At 41.1% G+C, this 21,994-nt stretch overlaps 2 long non-coding RNA genes across 3 annotated transcripts in view; both read left to right on the top strand.

Annotated features, from left to right (window-relative positions):
- Positions 1-726: 726 nt before the first annotated feature.
- The window catches only part of LOC131836557 (uncharacterized), a 79,193-nt gene continuing 57,925 nt past the window's right edge, over positions 727-21,994 (top strand). For both annotated transcript variants that reach the window (XR_009355669.1, XR_009355670.1), the window contains exon 1: positions 727-986. This is a non-coding gene — a long non-coding RNA (uncharacterized LOC131836557). The remainder of the gene's footprint in view (positions 987-21,994) is intronic.
- The window catches only part of LOC131836558 (uncharacterized), a 43,205-nt gene continuing 22,203 nt past the window's right edge, over positions 993-21,994 (top strand). Inside the window, exon 1 of the long non-coding RNA XR_009355671.1 lies at positions 993-2,468. This is a non-coding gene — a long non-coding RNA (uncharacterized LOC131836558). The remainder of the gene's footprint in view (positions 2,469-21,994) is intronic.

Here is a 21,994-nt window from a genome sequence, read left to right as displayed (position 1 = left end):
TGTCTGTATTGATTAGGTCCCTAGCCTTTGGTACTTCCTCTTGTTCTTTTTTTTGTGGTGAATTTTTCCGCCTTGTCATTTTGTCCAGATAAGAGTGTATGAAGGAGCAAGTAAAATACTAAAAGGGTGCCAACAACCCCAGGAAAATATGCTTTAACCAAATCAGAAGAGATCCCAAATCGTGAGGGGGGAGAAAGGGGGTAAAAAGAGGTTCAGAAAGGACAAAAAAGAAAAGAAACAATTAAAAAAAGAAAACAAGAAATATATATATATACATATATACATATATGTATACATATATATATACATATATACATATACATATATATATATTTCTTGTTTTCTTTAACTTTTTAAACAAGCTTATCTAATATATATATCTAATATATATATAGATAGATAGATAGATATATAGATATATATATTAGATAAGCTTGTTTAAAAAGTTAAAAAAGAAAAGGGTAAAAGTTTAAAAAAATTTAGCAGAAGAGAAAAAAAGAAAAAAATTGAAAAAGAAGAAAAAATTAAATTAACTGCAAGACTGAAGAATCATGGGGAGAAAGCCATGAGTTCTGTGCTTGGCTTTCTCCTCCTCTGGAATTCCACTGCTCTCCTTGGTATTGAAACCGCACTCCTTGGTAGGTGAACTTGGTCCTGGCTGGATTTCTTGTTGATCTTCTGGGGGAGGGGCCTGGTGTAGTGATTCTCAAGTGTCTTTGCTCCAGGCAGAATTGCGCCACCCTGACCAGGGGCTGGGCTGAGTAATCCACTTGGGTTTGCTTTCAGGAGCTTTTGTCCCCTGAGCGCTTTCCATAGAGTTCTGGAGGACGGGAATGAAAATGGCAGCCTCCTGATCTCCAGCCCGGAGGAGCCGAGAGCCCGGGGCCCCACTCCTCAGTGCGCCCTCAGAGAACAGCGCCCAATTTTTCCTGTCTCCTTGGCCTCCGGCCGTGCTCCGAGTTCACCAAGCCTGCGACCAGTTCAAGGTAACCCCGAGCTGGGAGCTCACTCCTCGGCTCCTTCTCTGTAGCCGGCTTTCCCGTTCTAATACCTGTAAGCTCTGCGACACTAGGTCATCCCCGGTCCTTCTGTGACCCTGCGGGACCTGAGGCCATGCTGACCCCGCGTGGGCTTCACCCCGGTTTAGCCTCTCCAACGATGTCCCTCAGCGGAACAGACTTTTAAAAGTCCTGATTTTGTGCTCCGTTGCTCCGCCGCTTGCCGGGAGCCGGCCCCTCCCCCTGGGGTCTATCTTCCCGTCGCTTTGGATTCACTTCACCGCCAGTCCTACCTTTCAGAAAGTGGTTGATTTTCTGTTTCTAGAATTACTGTTCTTCTTCTCTTCAATCTCCCGTTGGATTTGTAGGTGTTTGCAATCTTTAGATAAGCTATCTAGCTGCTCTCCTGCTAGCTAAAGTAGTCTCAGCCTGCTACTTCTTTGCCATCTTGACTCCTCTCCCATTTTGTAATTTTTTAAAAGAATGTGGTGATGTTGCACATCCTGCAGTGGGTGATAAATGTTTAACAACCAGATCTTCAGGAAAGAAAAATGCTGTATTTGTAGTGAATGCCAATTTCTCTGGTGTAAATATGCCCGCAGTGGTTATTTCATGTGCAACATGACATCACAAACTTGCAAAATTCCTGAACATATAAAATGACCTTTCATGAGACAGCACTAGCTGACTCTAGTGTACCATGGCTCACATTTGACATGAAGTGAAAAACCACAGTGACAACACAGGACCAGAAGCTTCAAAGGAAGGCTATCTTGAATAAAAATTCTGGTTCTGCAACTTATTTGTTGCATGACCCTGGACAAGTTAGTTTTCTAAGTCCCAAGTTTTGCATAAGTAAAGTGGAGACAATAATACCACTTTAATGGGTTAAGTTTCCCTCTTTTTCCCAATCATGTATTCCCAAAGCACTCCATATTTCCTCTATTACAAGACATTCCATATTCACACTGACTTAATCACCTGCCTTCTTCACACTACTGCGAGCTACATAAAGCAGAGCCCTTCCTTGCTTTTGGACTCCTATCTCCAGTGATCAGCAAAGTTCCTGGGATTATAGGAAGGGCTCAATAATCACATGTTGACCAAATAAAGGACATTATGTGTCTATTCTTCCCTTCTTCACCCATGGCAGACATTAATAACAAATCATAATACTTGGCTACTAGATGACAAGTTATTTCAGAAAATGGCACTGTAGGGAGCCACTACCCAATAAGCTGGAACTAGCACTTCCCATGAACCTATTTTCCACCTTGTCATAAACTCTGCCAATAAAGGATCCTGAGCCTAAAAAAAAAAAAAAAAAAAAAAAAAAATAGAGCAACCAGGGCTCAGAAACCAACTACATTAACTGCTCTGCTGAAAAAGAAAATCATGTTTTATAATTTGGATAGGACTTGGACGGTAAGGCCTGAAGAGGAGAGGAAAAAGAAGATAAAGGAATAACTGGTAACTATTCCATCCTCCAGAAGAGTAATTCCAATCCACATCCAATTATCCTGTGGTGATTTTGGTCTCAGCCAAATTTGGCTCTATCAGCTCTAAGCTAAGATAGTGGGATGAAACAAGGGGACATGAAGCCAGGCACCAGATCTATCCCTGACACCAGCCTCTGAGCTCAGGTCCCCATGGCCAGTACAGGGTCCACAGGGGAATGTAGCAGAGAAGCCTTGCACCTCAAGAGAAAGCTCTCCGGAGGAGACAAGCCCCCTTTCATAAAAGAGCGATAATGGCCCTAAACGATGGAATTCTTATCTGTTCTGCAGCCACATTTCACAGTACCTGGCATCTCTTTTCCTACTTAGTGTAGCTTATCTGCTTTAGAGATTATATACCATGTGTACCATCGCTCAGGAAATACTGAATTTTCAAATTTCCTAGGCACTGCGTAAATAAAGTGCAACACACACACACACACACACACACAAACACACACACACCTTTGTATTGAGGAGTTTGCAATCTGCTTAGGAAAAACAGCACTTATATAAACAACCGCATGTAAGGTTGAAAGTGATGTTTTATTAAAGAACTTCCCAAATAATCTTCAGAGAATTCCAAGAGAATGGGATCTAATTCCAGCTGACGGCAGGAATGGGGGCTTGGAGTTGGTAGGAGAAGGCAGAGGGAGTACAGGTGACAGAATCACATGGGCACATGGGTAGGTCAACAGAGAGTGAAGGACGCAGCTGAGATGCGGACTGAGTAGGTAGAGGGAATGGCAGGGGATGTGGTTGAAAAAATCAGGAAATCTTAAATGCCAGGCTAAGGTACAAGACAGGTAAAAGATTTTTAAACATGAAAAGTGATAGTTACGGGGTGCCTGGGTGGCTCAGTGGGTTAAAGCCTCTGCTTTCGGCTCAGGTCATGATCCCAGGGTCCTGGGATCGAGCCCTGCATCAGGCTCCCTGCTCCACAGAGGAGCCTGCTTTCCTTCCTCTCTCTCTGCCTGCCTCTCTGCCTAGTTGTGATCTCTGTCTGTCAAATAAATTAAAAAAAAAAAAAAAAGAAAAGTGATAGTTATGACAAATGCGTCAGTAAAAGACACCAGGCAGTAATGAGTCACAAAGATAGCAGAGGAGACAATTATAATAATCTAGAAATGAGGGTTTGATTTTAAGCAAGAGAGTTCACAGACTTCAGACCGGATTTGGAGAGCGAGCGAAAAAGTCTATATGAATCTGAAGTTCAGGGACCAGGTGGCAGGAAAAACCATCCGTCCATTCATCACATAATCATTACACGCTTGCTCTGTGCCAGGCATGGCTCTCAAGAGTACTTAGTACTGAATAAAACATATACAATCCTGCCTTATGGAGTCTATAATCTAGTCAGGAATTCAGAGCACAGACAATGGAAAGATAAAGCACCCAATATCCCAAGTGGTGAGCTCAGATGAGAGGATCACCTGCATGGAGGCAACAGGGGAAGAAGTGCATGAGGTGGGGAGTGCTCCGGGGAGGGATGGAAGGGTCATCAGCACATATGACATTGGAACTGGACACACAGAACCCTGGGGTGGGTGTGCAGAGTCAGTTCTGGGAGTTCTGAGGGGCCATGGGGTCCAGTGTGTGAGCTGAGGAACAGGATCAAGGTGACAGAGGATAGAGAGCTGCTAATAGACAAGTTCATGGGGGGATACTGGAGGTGAAGATACTTGGAGAGGGCACAAGACCAGGGCAGGGAATGAGGTCAAGCAGCAGCATCTAGTTCAGCCTCACCATCTACTGCACCAGAGCCAGGGGAAGCACTGCTTGGCACCAGCAAGAGCAAAGGATAGAGAGCCTCAGGCAATAAAAGGAGGAAGGGGCAGGGCCAGATGCTGCCCAGGCTAAAGTGGACACAGATGGCTCTGGTGGTGAGGGACGTGAGCTGGAATTCCCTATTTCAGCTGTTTTGTATGAAAGCTAGTCCTGCCCAACTCCAAATGCATGATGTGTTCACAGAAAATGCTGACCTTTTGTTCTCCCATGAGTGAGCAGAGCAGGGATAGAGAAGGGAGTTGTTCTGGAGAAATCTACCACTACATTAAAGGTTCAAAAAGGCTAGGAGTATGATGACAGCTGCTTTTTCTCACACTTTTCTTTCCTGTTCTTGGAGACACACTTTTCCCATAAGCTTTACTGATTGTTGCTAAAGAACAACACAACACACGCAAACTTTTAAATCTGGAAGAAAAAGAAATAGAAATTCCTCTTTGGCACAGCGCTTTTGACGACAAACAAAGCCATGAGGAGGAATTTAACGGCGTGACACGTGTGGGACTCCCTGAAGAGGAGGCGTACCAAAAGTCAAGTATCTTTAAAAGAGATCATTTCTGGAATATATTTGGGGAGCCACAGAAGGCTAACAGAAATGGTTGCCTTTTTCTTTTTTTTTAAGATTTTATTTATTTATTTGAGAGAGAGAGAGAATGAGAGAGAGCATAAGAGGGAAGAGGTCAGAGGGAGAAGCAGACTCCCACTGAGCAGAAAGCTTGATGTGGGACTCGATCCTGTGACCCAGGATCATGACCTGAGCCTAAGGCAGCTCAGCCAACTGAGCCACCCAGGCGCCCCCAGTGATGGTTGCCTCTGCCTTTCAATGGAAGCACCCTGATGCACAGATTGTGATTTCCATACAACGCAGATTAAGAATCTGAACTTAAATGATACCGTCACATTTTTTACTTTCATTGTGCTATCGGAAATTCTTATAGAAACTGGAGAAAACAATGTCACTAAGTACTTAGCTGGTCTGTATCCACATGTGGACTTGGGGGGTTTGTCTCAGTTCATAAAATATCTTAAAACCGTAACACCTTATTTTAAGCTGATAACAACTTAAATTTCAATTCCAAAGAATTCCTAAACTTTACATTTTACTTCTCCTCCCCCTCACAATTTAGGTTATCACTGTTACAATCTACATATTTTTCATATTGTGTAACTAATAACAGATTCTTGTAGTTATGGTTATTTTTACTACATTCATGAATGTAAGCAAATTATGCACTACCCATTACCATATCACAAAATCTAACTTTGACTACATATTTTCCATTACCAGTGAGTATTTATGATGTTAATCTGTGGGGGCTCGCGGGGAGGAGGAATATGGTCAGCGTATAGCTGCTCCTCTTAAGTTTCTACTGTGGTCTTTCTTGGTCTCTGTGGTAATAGGGGATGCTTCTGCTTTACCTCCATGTTCTAGGATGCTACCTTGTTCATGGATAGTTATTAGTCATTGTTCTTGTGAGGGGAGTGAAGTCAGGAATGACCTATGTCGCCATCTTGAAGACATCCTCTCCGCACAGCTCCTGTCCCCCTATGAAGCAAAAATGTTCTGTTTCCATATATTTTCTGAAGTCTAATCAGTAACTTTAACTACTGTTCTTTCCCATCCCAGAGGATGAGAGAGAATGCAGCAGTCTTTATCTTCAACACTTCATCAAGGTTTACTTACCTTATTAATAAAATCAAGCACTATGCAGTTTGTACCCAATCAATGGCTACCCAATTTTTCAACTTCTAAACAATATGAAATAGAATTTACTGATGTAAATTGTCAAAAGATAACCTGAGGCATAGTAAAAATTTCAAGAGTTTATATGAGCAAAAATCAATTCCAGCAGGGCAGCACCGAACCAGAATTGGTTAGGAGCACTCTACCAACAGAAGCTCAATGAAGAACTTTACAGAGAAAGGGCAGAAGCAAAGTAAGGAAATTATTGACTGGCTCTATGTTTAAGTCAAGTTGGCTGTTTGTGATTGCTTGTCCTCAGCTTTCAATGCCATAACTTTGAGGCATTTACGGGCTTAGGTTTTGGTTTGCTTATATAGGCCACCAGGCATTAGAGTTACCTCAAACTAACAGCCCCCTTGCTTAATTACTTTAACCATACATAATGCTAAAATGTAATACTCTTTCACTCACACATTATTTCACATAAACAAGTTCTTTCCCTAATTACATTGGAAACATTTTATACTCAAGGGTTATACATTTTACTTTTTAAGTTTTCCTATATCAAGCCCCAAGAGAGTGCTAGATCATTTTTACGCAGGGAAGTAGCCCAGTTCTCCAGATGTAAGTAAACTTATCACTAAATCTTTAAGAAGTAGCTAATGAGAACAAAAAAGGAGGGCAAAGAAGTTAAACTGGTAAAATTGGTGAAGCAGTCACCTCTCCTCCCCCATTGCTGATATGAAAAAAAGGGGAGGGGCTTTGTCAGAACCATCCTCTAGTTCATTAAGATGGTAGGGACAAAATACAGAACCTTCAAAAGAGGCCTAGGATACAGTAGGATAAGTGATTTTCAGAAGATTCTGAAAAAGATGTGTTTAACGATCTGGAAGGGGTGTCCACTAAGAAGTGAAGAGGAAAAGAAGGAAAGTTTCTCTCAAGTGGAAGGAAAGTCAGCCACCTCGGGTGCTCAGTTCGTACTCCAGGACAAATGCTTGTGGTCCTACTAAGTAGTAGAAGGGGCCTGGTCTCAAGGTCCACATGCAAGAAGAGTTATAGTAGAGGTGATAAGCAGTCCCCTCCATGGCAGGTGGACTTTCCAGGCCAGGAGGGCTGCTGGGCATGGCTTCTTCACACTGCAGTAGCCATGTTGTGGCCAGATAAGGAAATAGCCACTGAGGCACCACATTGAGATATGAAACTTGGAGACTTGCAAAGATGTGAGGAGGAGGAAATTCCTTGGAATGATTGGTTTATCTTGATCTTATAAAGTGACCTATCCTGAAACTCAAGGGACTAATCAGGTCAGGATAAGCTAAACTTCAGAATTTCAGTGGCCTATCATAACAAAAGCTTCTCGGCCACTCATACCACAGTTTCCAAAGCAGGTTGGCCACGGGCTCTGCCTGCCGTGTTCACTCAGGCAGCAAGGCTGATAAAGGGTTCATCTCCCCACACACTTCAAAGCTCACCCAATGCTGGGAAGGGAATTATAGGAACTGTATACTGGCTCGTATATGTTCCTCCTGGAAGTGATGCATGTCACTTTTGCTCACATCTCATTGGTCAAGGTAAATCATGTGGCCAAAGCTAATTTTAGAAGGGCAGTGAGTACAGTCCTATCACATGGTGGCAGGAGTGGGGAGCTATTTGTGAACAACAGTAATGAACCCACTGATACCATGGAAAATACCAGTTTCCCCCCAAAGCATTGACCTACCTTTTCAGCATGGTGAAAATCTTTTCTCCAGAAGTGTAATGAAAACTGATTGCCTGCTTGATTTCATACCACCATTGACTATCACCAAATATTAAATGAAAAGATTTGGATTTAAAACATGTTTTAATCTTATTCGTAAATTTTACTACAATAAATGGTTAAATTGTAAATTCTCCTTAACTAATTCTTCCCAGAACTCTCTAAGTAGGTAGCCCTCTTGTCCACTCTCATTTTATCCTGTAATTCCCTTCATAGACTTTACCAACATTTGTAACTACTCATTTTTCTATGTACTCATTTGTTTAAAAATTTTCAATAAGTAATATTGGTGTAAATCTTGTCCTAATTACAGAAGATCTAAAATATAAAAATATCACTCTCTAAATATCACTCTCTAAATTTGCCATCCTTAGGGGCACCTGGGTGGCTCAGTGGGTTAAAGCCTCTGCCTTCAGCTCAGGTCATGATCCCAGGGTCCTGGGATCGAGCCCCGCATCGGGCTCTCTGCTCAGCAGAGAGCCTGCTTCCTCCTCTCTCTCTGACTGCATCTCCACGTACTTGTGATCTCTGCCTGTCAAATAAATAAATAAAATCTCTAAAGTTGGAAAAGAGAAGGAGGATTCAAAAAAAAAAAAAAAAATTGCCATCCTTGGCTCATTACATACTGGTAGAGTACTCAATAAATCATGATTACTACCAGGCTGATGAGGATAGTAAATATAAGGGAAAACAGTTTTCTAAGGCCATTTCATGGAAAAACAAACAGAATTATGTATGTCGCTGAAACCTGAATTATTCACTAAATGAATTAGTTTATGATGAACTTGAGTTACTTAAAAAAAAAAAAATAAAAAGTTTTACACTCAATATCCTCCTGTAAAGGGTACAAGAATAGACTGTGGTCATCCAGGTGCTGCAGACCCAGCAAAATCTCTCCGTTCCCTATAGTGACTAGAAGTATCAAAAGAATATTGGGGAGCATGGGTGGCTCAGTTAGTTAAGCATCGGACTCTTGACTTCAGCTCAGATCATGATCTCAGGGTAATGACCACATTCAGGGAAAAGCCTGCTTGAGAGTCTCTCTCCCTCCTCCACTGCCCTTCCCCTGACTTTCAAATAAACAAATAAATCTTAAAAAAAAAAATTAAAATACAGAAAACCCACATCAGCCCTGGAAAGCAGGAAAGAGTATCATCAAGACTTCATTGAATTTCTAATGGGTTGCAGATAGAAGCAAATTAAAGGAAAGCCCTGGGTGGTGACTTGGAAACTTCCTTCTTGAAAAGAAGAAATAAGTGAAGGGAACTTGTACCCAAATGTTCATAGCAACATTACTCATACTAGCCAAAAGACAGAAACAGTTCAAGTGTCCATTAACAGACAAACGGATAAACAAAATGTAGTATTCATAAAATGAAATATTATTTGACCATAAAGAAAATGAAGTATTGATACATGCTAAGCATGGGTGAACTTTTAAAACACTATGCTAAGTGAAAGAGGCCATTCACTATGTGACTCCATTCATGTGAAAAGTCCAGAATAGGGAAATCTATGGACATGGAAAGTAAATTAGTTGTTGCTTTAGAAATTGGTGGGGGGAAGAGGGGAAAATAGCTAAAGGGTACATGTTTCTTTTTGAGATGATGAAAATGTTTTAAAACTGGCAGTAGTGACAGTTGCACATCTCTATGCATAGACTAAAAATCATGGAATTCTATATCTTAAATGGGTAAAGTACATGGTATACAAATTATATTTTAACAAAGTTGTTAAAAATTAAGGAGGAAGGGAAGGGAGCCTCAAGAAACCTTAGCGATACTTCTAAGTCTGGCTGAGGGTAAAAGGCAGCTGTAGGATAGATGAAGCCAGCTCCCTTGAAACCTTCCTGATGCAGATGAAGAGCATTCGACAGCAACTACACAGAAGGCCTGGGGCCAAGTACAGCCAGAGCAAAGAGGAAGCGTACCAATCCAGGCTACCTCTCTAACGCTGTGGAACTCTTTCTGATGTGTAGGCAAGAGGCAGGGCAGAAGGCTGGGCCAAAGAGCAAACAATGTTCAGAAGCTGGCTTCTTGTGCAGTTGCTTTAAAAAACAGGGCAGAAACTACTGGAAAGAGTCTCACTTGGGATTGACCATGGCCTGAGTCTTTGGCCACTATTTAACAGTCTTTAGCTAGTGTATGATGACACAGATGTGTTACCTCCATTCACACAGTCCCCTGGTTTGTGATCAGAGAAGAGGTTTCTAATGATAGCCAGGCTCTAAGGGATCTTTGGCTACATAATTTTCCCAAACCCTTAGTAAACGTCTAATGTGTTTGTTTTGAGGAAGTTCTGCATGTCAATAATCATACCTAAATCTCTTTCCTACTCATAATTCCCAAACCTAATTTATTTTTTCCCACTCTTTCTCAATTTAATGGTGGCAATTTGGGGAAGCTGGGAGGAAATACCACACCTTTAAGGAGTTCTTTGCCTTGGACTGAGTCTTGAAGGGCTTTAACTCCTCAAAATCGTCTTTCAACTTTTGAGCCCAAAGGCAATCAGCTTTTCCTACTTAAAAGCACCTAAGTTCTAGTCTCTGTTTTCTTCTTTTCTTTCAAGCCAGGCAGTTATTACTTGGTATTTTTGCTAAAACCTTACAAAATGTAGCCCCTGTCAACTACCACCCAGTACTCACATTCTTTTAGTCAATTTCTTCTCATAGAACTAAGAGCTCAGTGCCCACTCCCCAGCTATAAAAACAGTACGATATGGTTTAGCTTGGGGTTATGGTAGAACCCTCTTTCTTTACCATTTCTTGCATTCATACACGCTAGCTGTCATGACATTTGCATCTGAGTGGCTTTACATAGCCCAAATTTATTTCTCTCTCATATATAGTCCGGTGGGCAGTAGTGGGGCTCTGCTCCACGTAGTAATTCGGGGACTCAGACTATAGAGCCTGCCATTTCAGCTGTGGTTTACAAGGCTGCCGTGGAAGGGGCACCTGGGTGGCTCAATGGGTTAAAGCCTCTGCCTTCAGCTCAGGTCATGATCCCAGAGTCCTGGGATCAAGCCCCATATCGGGCTCTCTGCTCAGCGGGGAGCCTGCTTCCTCCTCCTCCTCTCTCTCTCTCTCTCTCTGCCTGCCTCTCTGCCTACTTGTGATCTGTCAAATAAATAAATAAATAAATCTTAAAAAAAAAAAAAAAACAAGGCTGCCGTGGAAATTGTCTGCAGATCAGATAGAGCTAAGGGGTCATGGCTTTGAAGTGCAAGAACTTCACTGTCACCATATTCTGTTAGAACTCAAGTCACGTGCCCACGCTGACACCAAGGGAAACTGCAAATCCAGCAAGAGAACCAAAGGGGCACAGAGATGGCTACACAGTGTGTGAACTCATCCTATTAATTCCAGAGATTTTCAGATAGGTCTCAATGAAAATATTGGCAAAATCTCTAGATTTTCAATAAGAGACAGTTAAATTGAAAAAGAAAAGTGATACAGAAAAGTTCAAAGAGACAAGGGTGACTACAGACATATCAAAAAAGTATACATACAAAAAGAAAGCAAGGGGGCCTTCCTAGCATCAGATTAAAGGTAACAAGGCAATTGAAATTAAACAGAAAAAGCACTTGAGGAAGTGATCTGCATCAGACTCTATAAAGTGATAACTGGCAGTGTAAGAAAAAAGATGGTCCGATGTATTATACTAGTAAAGTGTTCAACAGTCTGCGTTTTTGTTCCTGGTAGATGAGGAAGCCAAAAACAAAGATATGGGGTATTTGAACAATGTATTGAATAAAGTTAAACCAAAAATCACTCCCTTAAGTAACTGTTGGTCTAAATGATCAAAACCATTGTGTGATTTATATTCTTTAGGCCTCAGGGAACAGAGACTCACTCAAACGATCAGTCTGTGGGTGGTTGAACTGGCGGATGGACTTGTAATACACGGAGTACCAGGGAAGTGGAATCTAACAGAAACACACCAACAGGAGCAAAGCTAGAATTGGGGGTCCTCCAGCATAGGCAGGAGGTGACCTAAGCAAGGGGCTGGCAGACTCACCATGTGGCTCTTGCTTTAGTTCTCCAGCATGAACCAACTCAGCTGTCTTCCACGGGCTGTTTCTTCCTGCACTCCACCAACTGGCGTCCTCTCTCTCCGTATCTTGCCTTTATCTCACAGTTTCTGCTTTTTTAATGAATGTGCTAATTGCTTTTATAACCTCTCCATTCCTGCACTTCAAGAGGGCTTCCATATTGTTCCTCGGGCTGTCTCTAACTCTGAGGATTTTTTAGTTCAAATTCTTAAGAAATGGAATCTCATTAACTAGCACATCCTTTGTTTAGGAGACCCCACCTTCAGTCCCTGGCTGGCCTGTGGACTCTCGGGGGCCCCTAAGTACTCCGCACCCAATAAGCAAAGAGAGAGGAGAGTATAAAACTGGATGCCTGAATGCTGCCCTTTCTGAAAAGACAGGGGCAGACTGCAAACTGGATAATAATTTGTTTAATGAACAAATGAAGAAACTGCTAGGATCAGGCGTTTGGCTAGATGATATACACATTGTCTGCGACACCTATAAAATACCATGCCGTTTTCCAAAATTCACATTTACAGACATGGAGTGATATAATGGTGATTTAAAATATCCGATTGCAAAACAGGATTATTCTGTTCTCTGAAAAATAAAGTATTTGTATGCATAAGAAAAAAAATCCAATAAGATATATGAAATACGAAAATGTTCAGTCATGGTATTCTCTCGGTAGCAGGTTTGGGGTAATTTTAATTTCTTCCTAAATCTTTCTGAAGTGTCTGCACATATCTAATATTAAGTTTACACTGGTATTTTTTTTTTTTTACAATCAGGATAATAAAGCTATTTTTATTATGGGATGGGAAGCCTTAAAATATGCATACCTTTTGACCTAGTAGTAAATCCATTTCAAAGAACTTCTCCTAAGAGAATAATTGGAGTTATGCTCAAACATATTTTTATAAGAACACTTAAAGGGTTCTCCCGCCCTTTCTAAAAGGAGAAGCTATTTAACCTTTCAAGGCTCCACAGTTTGTCTATAAATGTGGCTGAAAAATGAGCCTTTACATTTCCTTGACTGGTCTGAAGAAAATTCAGTAAAACAAGCTAACCACTGGTTTTGAGACCAAATAACCTAAAGATATAAGCGAGAATACCCCCATGGCATGGTCAGGGAAACAGACTCAGTGAATGCTTGATTCTTTACAGAGAAAAGCAATTTTTCTCATGCCAGTATCAGGAAGACACTTCTTTTTCCAGATATCAAGTATTCCTAAGCTTTTTTTGTTATGAAAATTCGTTTTGGAAAAGAATTTGAAACTAATTTTTTCAAAAGCATAAAAGACACATAACAACAATGTGATTCTCCACTGTATACTTAATACAAATTCCTCCTCCCTCCATCCCAAGATGTGTATCAGAAAGCTTGAGATGTGACCCATGATCAGCATTTTAACAAGCATGCCAGATGAATTTTATGGCAGTGGTTTTAAGATGACACTGTGAGAAATACTGCCTTAACATGCTGTCTCAAGCACAGACATTTACATTTTAACAAGAACCAAAGCCTCAGCTTAGAGGAATGAAGTTGATATCAATTTCTGGCAGCATAGTGGAGAAAAAAAAAAAACACAAAAATCCTGCATAAGATGTCTTTTAGCATCTTTTTAAACTGTTCAGAGAGCAAGACTTTTCTCTGAGACAAAAAAAAAAAAAAAAAAAAAAAAACCAACCAAGAAGCCAGGAGAACCAGAGCATATAGGTTCACTTTTGCCCTGAAGGATTTGTCAAACCCAGGGGAAACTAAGCATTAGTTCTTATCCACAAAGGGGTTCAGGGTAGAAGAGACAAAGTTCTTTACAGAAAGATAGCGGGGATTCTAAATAAGAGATCTCCACTGACGCTGGGGTTCATCAGGGCTCCTCAGTTAAGTAGCCTAGGGAAAAAAAACTGCCCTCATTGCTGGATAGTGTGAAGAAAAGTACCTTCCTCAAACTGTGGGGATGGTCGGAAGGAGAAAATGTCCCCTTGGGATATCCTTAACCACAAGCCATATTTTATGTGGCTTATGCTATCTAGGTCATCCCAAATGTCTTAAGGTGAATATTGGGATTAAAGCGGTTTGGGGTTAGTAGTTGACCAGGAGCCAGACAGAAGCAAAGAGAAAATTCTCTGGGATGGAAACTATTTTGGGGGCACCTGGCTGACTCAGTCAGTAGAACATGCGACTCTTGATCAGGGTCATGAGTTCAAGCCCTAACTTGAAAATTAAAAAAAAAAAAAAAAAAAAAAAAAGCCACACAGGAAACCATTTTTGACCCACATGCAAAAAACTGGCAAAGATAGTTTTCAAAATATGGGCTCATATAAAAATCCCTCCTATATATACAAATAGAGAAGATGTCAATATCATACTATCCTACTGTATCGACAAATCCTGATGGCTTGGTCTTTAACATATAAGCACAATTTCACCATCTCCATCTTCACCTCCCTCACCCTAGTTCAAATTATCATTATCTGTCACCTGTATTATATGTTTGGGCTCACAATTTTAGATATATGTGAACAAAGAATTCTAAAGCATGATCTTAAAATGATTTTACAAAAGCATCAAAAATGTAGAGCTATACATCCAACCAAAAAAAAAAAAAAAATGTGCAAGGCCTCCATAGGAAAAATTATAAATCGTTATTTCAAAGATAAAAAATAAATAAATATAAAGCTAAGATCACATTATGAATTGGTCAATTCAATACTGTAAAGAGGCCATTATCCTAAAACCTATAAGTCTGATGCAGTAAAAATCAAAACCTCAAAAGATTTACTTTAAATTTTCCCTTTTGTGTGTGTGTATATGTATGTATGTGTGTGTGTATATATATATATACACACAGCTTGTCTAGTTATATACATATACATGTATATAACATGTATACATAGAGTGTATACATATATACATACATGTCTAGTTATATACATATACATGTATATAACATGTATACAGTTATATACATATACATGTATATGTATATAACTAGACAAGCTGTATTTAAAATACATGTGGGAAAAGGAACCAATAGTACTGAGGGTCATCTTGATAAAAAAAATTGGGCTGGAAGTAGAAGAATGTCCCCAATCAGATGTCAAGAATTATTACATAGCTATATCAATTAAAACACTGGAATATGAATCAGGGATAAATCAGAACTGAGTGCACCTGTTGTTTATGGCAGAGAGGGATCACAGAACAGAAAAGAAAGGATGGACTTTTAAAAAAAATGGTCCTGGAGTATTTGGTTACCCATAAGGAAAACCAATCAAATGGCATCTCTTCTTCACAGCTTATGTGAAAATCAATTCCAGGTAAATTAGGAAGACTCATGTGAGAAAGACAATACTTTAACATTATAGAAAAAAATAGGAGACTATCTTTATGATTGTGAGAGAGAAAAACAGGATGCTAAAAAGCATCAGCCATAAAGAAAAGCCTTGGCAAATACAACTATATTAAGTACTTCCATGTATTGAAGGACACCAAAAAGAAAATAAAGATGTAAGCCATCAACCAGAAGAAGGTATTTGTGACAAATACAACAGATAAAAATTTAATGTCCAGACTACATAAAGAAATTTTACAAATTTAAAAAAAAAGAAAAACAGTCAAAGCTTGAACAAACATTAGTATACAGAAAATATACTAATGAACTTGGAAATAGTAGCTTACCTATAGTAAGAAAAATGCAAATTAAAACTACAGTACAGTAGTATTTCATGCCTACCAGAAAACCAAAAATTAAAAATTCCTATTTTCAACAGGAAAATAGGGACTACAGTTTTCTCTGAAGGGGGAAGAGCCTGCAAAGGACTTTAAGGATAATGACAAATTATTTTTCAAACCAGATGCTTGGTATCATTATTTATTTTATCTTATACATGTTTTGTATACTAGTTTATCTTTCATTTGAAACCACTTTCTGCTATGATACACTCTTCAACAAAGTGAATCTCTATTAGGGTATTTCAAATTTTATAAGCAATTAGGAGAAAGATTTAAAAGGGATTTAGGGCATCTGGGTGGCTCAGTCAGTTAAGCATCTGTCCTGGGCTTAGGTCATGATGCCAGGATTCTGGGATGGAGTGCCCCCCCACCAACCCTGCTCAGCCTGAAGTCTGCTTCTCCCGCCTCCCCTCTCCCTCTCCCTCCCCACTCCCAACTTGTGCTCTCTTGTGCCCTCTCTCAAATAAGTGCTCTCTCTCAAATAAATAGCATCTTAAATAAATAAATAAAAGGGACTCAGAGAACCTTCTTGTCCCCCCAGCCTATGGGCACGAGGAAGGTCTGCCTTGCCAGAGACAGTTCTCTCCCTCTTTTTAAAACCCGGAGTTCAGATACACTCTCCCACTCTCCTACCGCCTTTTGCATTCTTGCATTCTTTCCAAGGCTATAGCGGCCCATTTTACTCCAGTCTTTTTAAATGAACACAGTTTACCCGTGCAAGTTTGCCAAACACAGATGTAAGTGCCATTTAGCCTCAGCAGAATTTACCCAGACCTCAACCACTGAGTTTTCTGGTTACTCAAAGGCCCTCATTTTGGCCCCATTCCTTGGCTCCTGCCTTTTGCTCAGCTCAAGTGTGGGTAACCTGGCTGGGCCACGTGTTTTGGCCCCGCCTCCTGCATTCCCCCCAGCCCCAGCCTGGTTGTCAGACATTCATCCTCAGGCCTCATGACCCAGTGACCTCCACAGACAAACACCCTCAAAAGGAATAAGTCCAACCCCATCAGGCGCCTGCATCACCACCCCAAATACTGTGGGAAGGAAGTGTGAAGAGAGCAGCTGCTTCAAAAATCACTCAAATATAGTGATTTCGTATTAGTCTCACTCGTGTACCTCTGCCAGTGTTCCCCATTCCAGCCCTGTTGACATTAGCAAATTGAATATGACCACTGGATGTTCCAAACAACGGAAAAACTCTCTGGAGAAACTGATGACTGTTTTACTGTTGGCGTGAGCTTAGGGTAGGGCAGGCATTCCAGAGAAGCCCTCCAAGACACCACCTGATCTGATCCTCTTACTCTCAGAGTTCAAGATGTTCCTCACTGAGGGACCTTGCGTTTTACAGACTACTGCCCAAGGAACTTGTTGCTACAACAAAAACTCCCAAACCATGGAAACTGTTTGTAGCTGGCCAAACCCAAAGCGCAACTATATACAAAGTCTAAAAAATCAAGTTGCCTTAATCTTGCATTTTTGGCTTATTTTGCCTGGCCACATCCTCAAACCAAATGGGTTGAATTACTGGATGAGAAATAAATTTCATCCGTGGGAACTGTTGCTATTGTCACAGAAAACAAAGGGAAGGGGCTTCCCTGCCATGTCTTGGAGGAGGTGAAGTCACTGTTTTAGGATCAAAGGTAAAACTGACGTTCCCGCCACAGACAGAAGAGTGAAGCTGGTTGCTTAACTAGATTCCCTGTTAAAAGGTCTCTCATTATTTTCAATTCTCTTTTAAGAAACCATGTCCAGGGAAGCTTTTCTAAAAAAGTTTGAAAACATGAATTTAAAGTGTTTAAGATGCATACAATTTTACTCAGTAGTGCCAGTTCTGGAAATAATTAGGAAAGTGCCCCCAAAGAATTATCTGCATGGAAAGTTAATGCTGTATCACTTTTAACAGTGAGGAGAAACGAAAACAAAAATAAAAAGACAACTTTAGATGCCCCACACAGGAAACTGGCTAAATAAATTACTGTATGGAAGACTCCTTGCAAAGCTCTACAGGTCCCTGGAGTAACCGTAACTCTCTCTTCTTTACATAATCTTATTGTCGAATGCCCCATCATGCCGAGTGCAGGCAGCAGGCTCTCCTGAGTTAACCCACACACTTACACTCCCACTAGGTGAGTCGTATGCTCACCAGGAATCAGTTGTGTTCGTTCCCAAACCTGTTTATGCTAATCGTTTTGATTATAATTATGTAATTTGATTAAGTAGTAGGTACATCAATGAAATGACAAAAAGATTTTTATTTCTCCAAACTCTGGACTGAATGTTTTTAAAAAGACTGGATTGTGGCGCCTGGGTGGCTCAGTGGGTTAAAGCCTCTGCCTTTGGCTAAGGTCATAATCTCAGGGTCCTGGGATCGAGCCTCGAATCAGGCTCTCTGCTCAGCAGGAAGCCTACTTCCCCCTTTTTCTCTCTGACTGCCTCTCTACCTACTTGTGATCTCTCTCTCTCTGTCAAATAAAGAAATAAAATCTTTTAAAAAGACTGGATTAAGTAAGCTGCCAAAACAAAACAACAAAAATAAAAACAAAAAAACATTGAATTAAGTGACAACAGACAGCTGTAAAATATTAAGGGAGAAACTGTCATGATGCCAAAGGCTTTTTTTTCTGGATTGGCAAATATATTTTCACCTAAAATACATGGCTTAGGATAGGTTTTAAGTTAAAAGGTTTCAGGGGCACCTGGGAGGCACAGTGGGTTAAGCCTCTGCCTTCAGGCAAGGTCATGATCTCAGGGTCCTGGGATGGAGCCCTGCATTGGGCTCTCTGCTTAGCGGGGAGCCTGCTTCCCTCCCCCCTCTCTGCCTGGCTCTGTGCCTACTTGTGATCTCTCTCTCTCTCTGTCAAATAAGTAAATAAAATAAATTTTAAAAAGATTTCAGTTACTCTGATCAAGTTGGAGTGGACAGAATCTACTAGAAAATGATATGGTAGAGTATTAGTCAGCTATTACAAATGAGTATGCAGAAGAGTAGGTGATAAAATGGAAAAACATTTGTGGTACATTTAGTAATAGGTACAGCAAATAAGTCATAGAAGAATATATTAAATATGATCATGATTTCATTTAAAAGTATACATTTATGCATAAGAAAAACTCTAACAGACATATTCTAAAATGGTACCAGTGATCATCTCTGGGTGGTCACTCTGGGAAGGTGTGGCTGGCTATGGGATATCATGAAGGCCATATTTAGCAGTCTACAGGGGGATGGAGGAAGGTAAACAAAACAGAGAAGTCTGACAAAATAAAAGATGCAAAGGGATTACTAACAGCTTTCTGCTTCCATTTTCATTGCTTAGTGATGGGTTCCAGCATTTTTCTGAGGCCTGGGAACATTCTTGGCTATGGTTCCCTAAGACACCCATATTACTAATTCCTCATTTTTGCTTAAGCTAGTTTTCCTAAACTTGGTTTCTGTTACAGCAGCAAAGAATTTGCTAATAAATAGACTTACTTTTAAAAACAAGGGCACACACCTAAAATTTGGGTTATCTCGGTCTCTGAGAGTTCATTAATAATACCATGCCCCCGATGCACCATTATGAGGGAAAGGTCCGTTCCCTCATAAGCGTTCATCTTGAATCTGACCAGAAAAACCTAAGAAAGTGTGAAAGCCCTTCTCAAGGTCTGGAAGAACCACCCAGGATGCCCCCAGCAACTTGAGAGCAGGGCCTATGGCTTGTCAAGATGGGACCAAAGCACTGACCAATGTCATGGGTCCTTGTTTGACACCAATAGTTCATCCTCATTACATGGGATAGGCATGTTGCCCTGGGCCTAGGATTGAGGCTCTCTGTAGTTAGCCTCGGTTGGGCTTAACTGACCCATCTGAACTTCACTAGGAATATAATAAGCTGAGTGAATTCAGTATTTTCCTTGAGAGTTGTCCTTGGGGCTTCTCCAGCAGAACGAATGGGGGACCTTATTCAATGCTGACTCCTGGACCTCACTCCAGGCCTACTGAATCAACTCAGCTGTATTTTTATAAGCTTTTAGCAGGAGTCTGCTGTGCATTAAAGTTTGAGAACCACCGTGCAACCAAAGAACATTACCTCATCTCTCAGGTGTGACTCTATGTCATTAACTGGATTCTGCCCCTGGTTCTGACTTCAATTTGCTCTGCGATCTTAGGCAAAACCATTAACCTCCCTGGACTTCAGTTTCCTCATCTATAACCTGGATGGGGTTGGAGAAAAGATTATCCAAGATCCCTCCAATGTGAAATACTTCAATTTCTATGTTGTACGTGATCTTTTTTTATTTGAAATGTGCCTAAAGTCACTTCAGGCTCACAGGGGGGCTTCAATTGTTGACCGATTGCTAAATAGCAGGTATAAATATATGTAGTACCTAGCAGACTTGAAAATAACAAAGAATTAACTACATACATGTAGAATTTCAGAGTTTCTGTTCTTTGTCCTAAAATGGCAGTTTCCTTCTGATTCAGCTTAAGTCCTTAGATCATTAGGACAAGAAGATATTTGGCCATTTTCTACCAGAAGATATGAGGCAGGATAGAAGAATGATATTAGGGGTTTTCACCCTGGTTTTAGAAAACCACTTCCAAGGTGAGCCAACATTAGGACCAGGGTTAAGGGTGGGAAGGGGTTGTGTGATTTATTCATCAGGTAGAATGGTTCCAGTCCAAATTCAACATTGTAAAGGGAAAAGATTGATACCCAGAGAAACAAACGACTGATTGAAGGTCAGCCCACCAGTGTCAGAACTCTGTCATCCTGACTCCTTGTCCAAGGGCCTTGATATATCATACCACCAAAAGCCCAGTTCCAGGGTTACCAGAATTTTCCTGGGGATTCAGGGCTTTCCAGCATCAGAAAGGTACCACTTGAAAAACTGTTGTTTCCTGGGTAAACAACAGCCAAGAATGGGCTAGTAACATTTTCTTTCCTGTGAATATAGGGAAGATCATGTAATATTTCCCTTTCTAGGTCATCTTCCAAGCCCCCAAGTATGTAGAGCAAAGGCTTTTTAAGTTAACCCCATCTGGTTATCTCTATCTGCATACAGTGGTTTACACAGAATGACAGGGCTCCAACTCTGCTGCAAAATACCGATTAAGGTATTTTGGGCACACAGACCTTGCCCACAGACCGAAGAGCTGCGCGGCAGGTGGAGAGATACCTGCCCTCCTGTTAGGGGTTCAACACTGTCCCTTATTAGGTGACTTTCTGATCTCGGGCTCCTGCCCAATCTCCCTCCAGAGCTCCGTGTATCCCAAAAAGGATAAACTTCAGTGCCTTATACAAAACTGAGCTCCTCTTTCCTTCCTCAAGTTTGCTCAGCTTTTGTGTTTATTTCTCTTTCAAGGCAGCTTCGTCTTCCTATCAGAGATTTGAGGTTGTAGAGACAGCTTTGAGGGTCTCCTCTTCCTCCAAGCAAGCATTGGGAGCAGCAAGAGTAATAAGAGCAGTAACAACAACCCTTGTCATTGGCTATCACGAGAGTCGACCGTACGCACATACAGCGCCGGGGCCTTACTACATTACCTCACAACGGCGCCATGAGTATGATCCCCATTTTCACCTCAGAGAAGGTAAAGAAGCTGCCCAAGGACACACAACTAGAGACTCAGGGTGCTGGTACAAAACCCAGGTGGGTCTCAAAAGCCCCAGTGTCCCACTCTGCTGCCATGCCTCCCTACTCTTCCTTCATCTGTCCCTAAAATTCAACCCTACCTCTTCCCAGGCCATGGGGACCCTTCCTCACACCTATCCCAGCTTCTGGTCTTTCTTTGTTTCAGTCTATCCTTAAAGTGGCAGCCAGAGATATCTTTTAAAAAAATTGCTCTGTGAGTTCTTTCCCTGCTCCACCATCCTCCACAGCTCCCCATTTCCTCCTCAGGAAAGTAAAACTTTCTTATGTGGGCATTAATACTTTCCATAGTGTGGACCCAAGTCCCTTTCTAACCTTAATGTCACATTAGCCTGTTTTTTTTGTTTTGTTTTGTTTTTAAAGATTTTATTTATTTATTTGACAGAGATCACAAGCAGGCAGAGAGGCAGGCGGGGCCGGAGGGGGGGGGAAGCAGGCTCCCCGCTGAGCAGAGAGCCCAATGAGGGGCTCAATCCCAGGACCCTGGGATCATGACCTGAGCTGAAGGCAGAGGCTTTAACCCACTGAGCCACCCAGGTGCCCCTAGCCTGTTTTTGTTTTTTAAAGATTTTATTTACTTATTTATGTTTATTTTTTATATTTTATTTTATATTTATTTATTTACTTGAGAGAAAGAGCACATGAGGGAGGGGAGGGGCAGAGGGACAAGGAAAAGCAGACTCCGCACTGAGCAGGGAACGTGATGTGGGGCTTCACTCCAGGATCCCAAGATCATGACCTGAACCGAGGTCAGACGCTTAACTGACTGAACCACCCAGCTGTCCCACATTACTCTGTTTTTTTAAAAAAAAATTAAAATAGAGTTGACATATTAGTTTCAGGGGTACAGCGGTGATTTGACCATTCTATACA

The sequence above is a fragment of the Mustela lutreola genome, chromosome 7 (assembly GCF_030435805.1).
Source record: "Mustela lutreola isolate mMusLut2 chromosome 7, mMusLut2.pri, whole genome shotgun sequence".
Taxonomy (NCBI): Eukaryota; Metazoa; Chordata; class Mammalia; order Carnivora; family Mustelidae; genus Mustela; species Mustela lutreola.
This window is presented reverse-complemented; position numbering and strand designations above follow the sequence as displayed.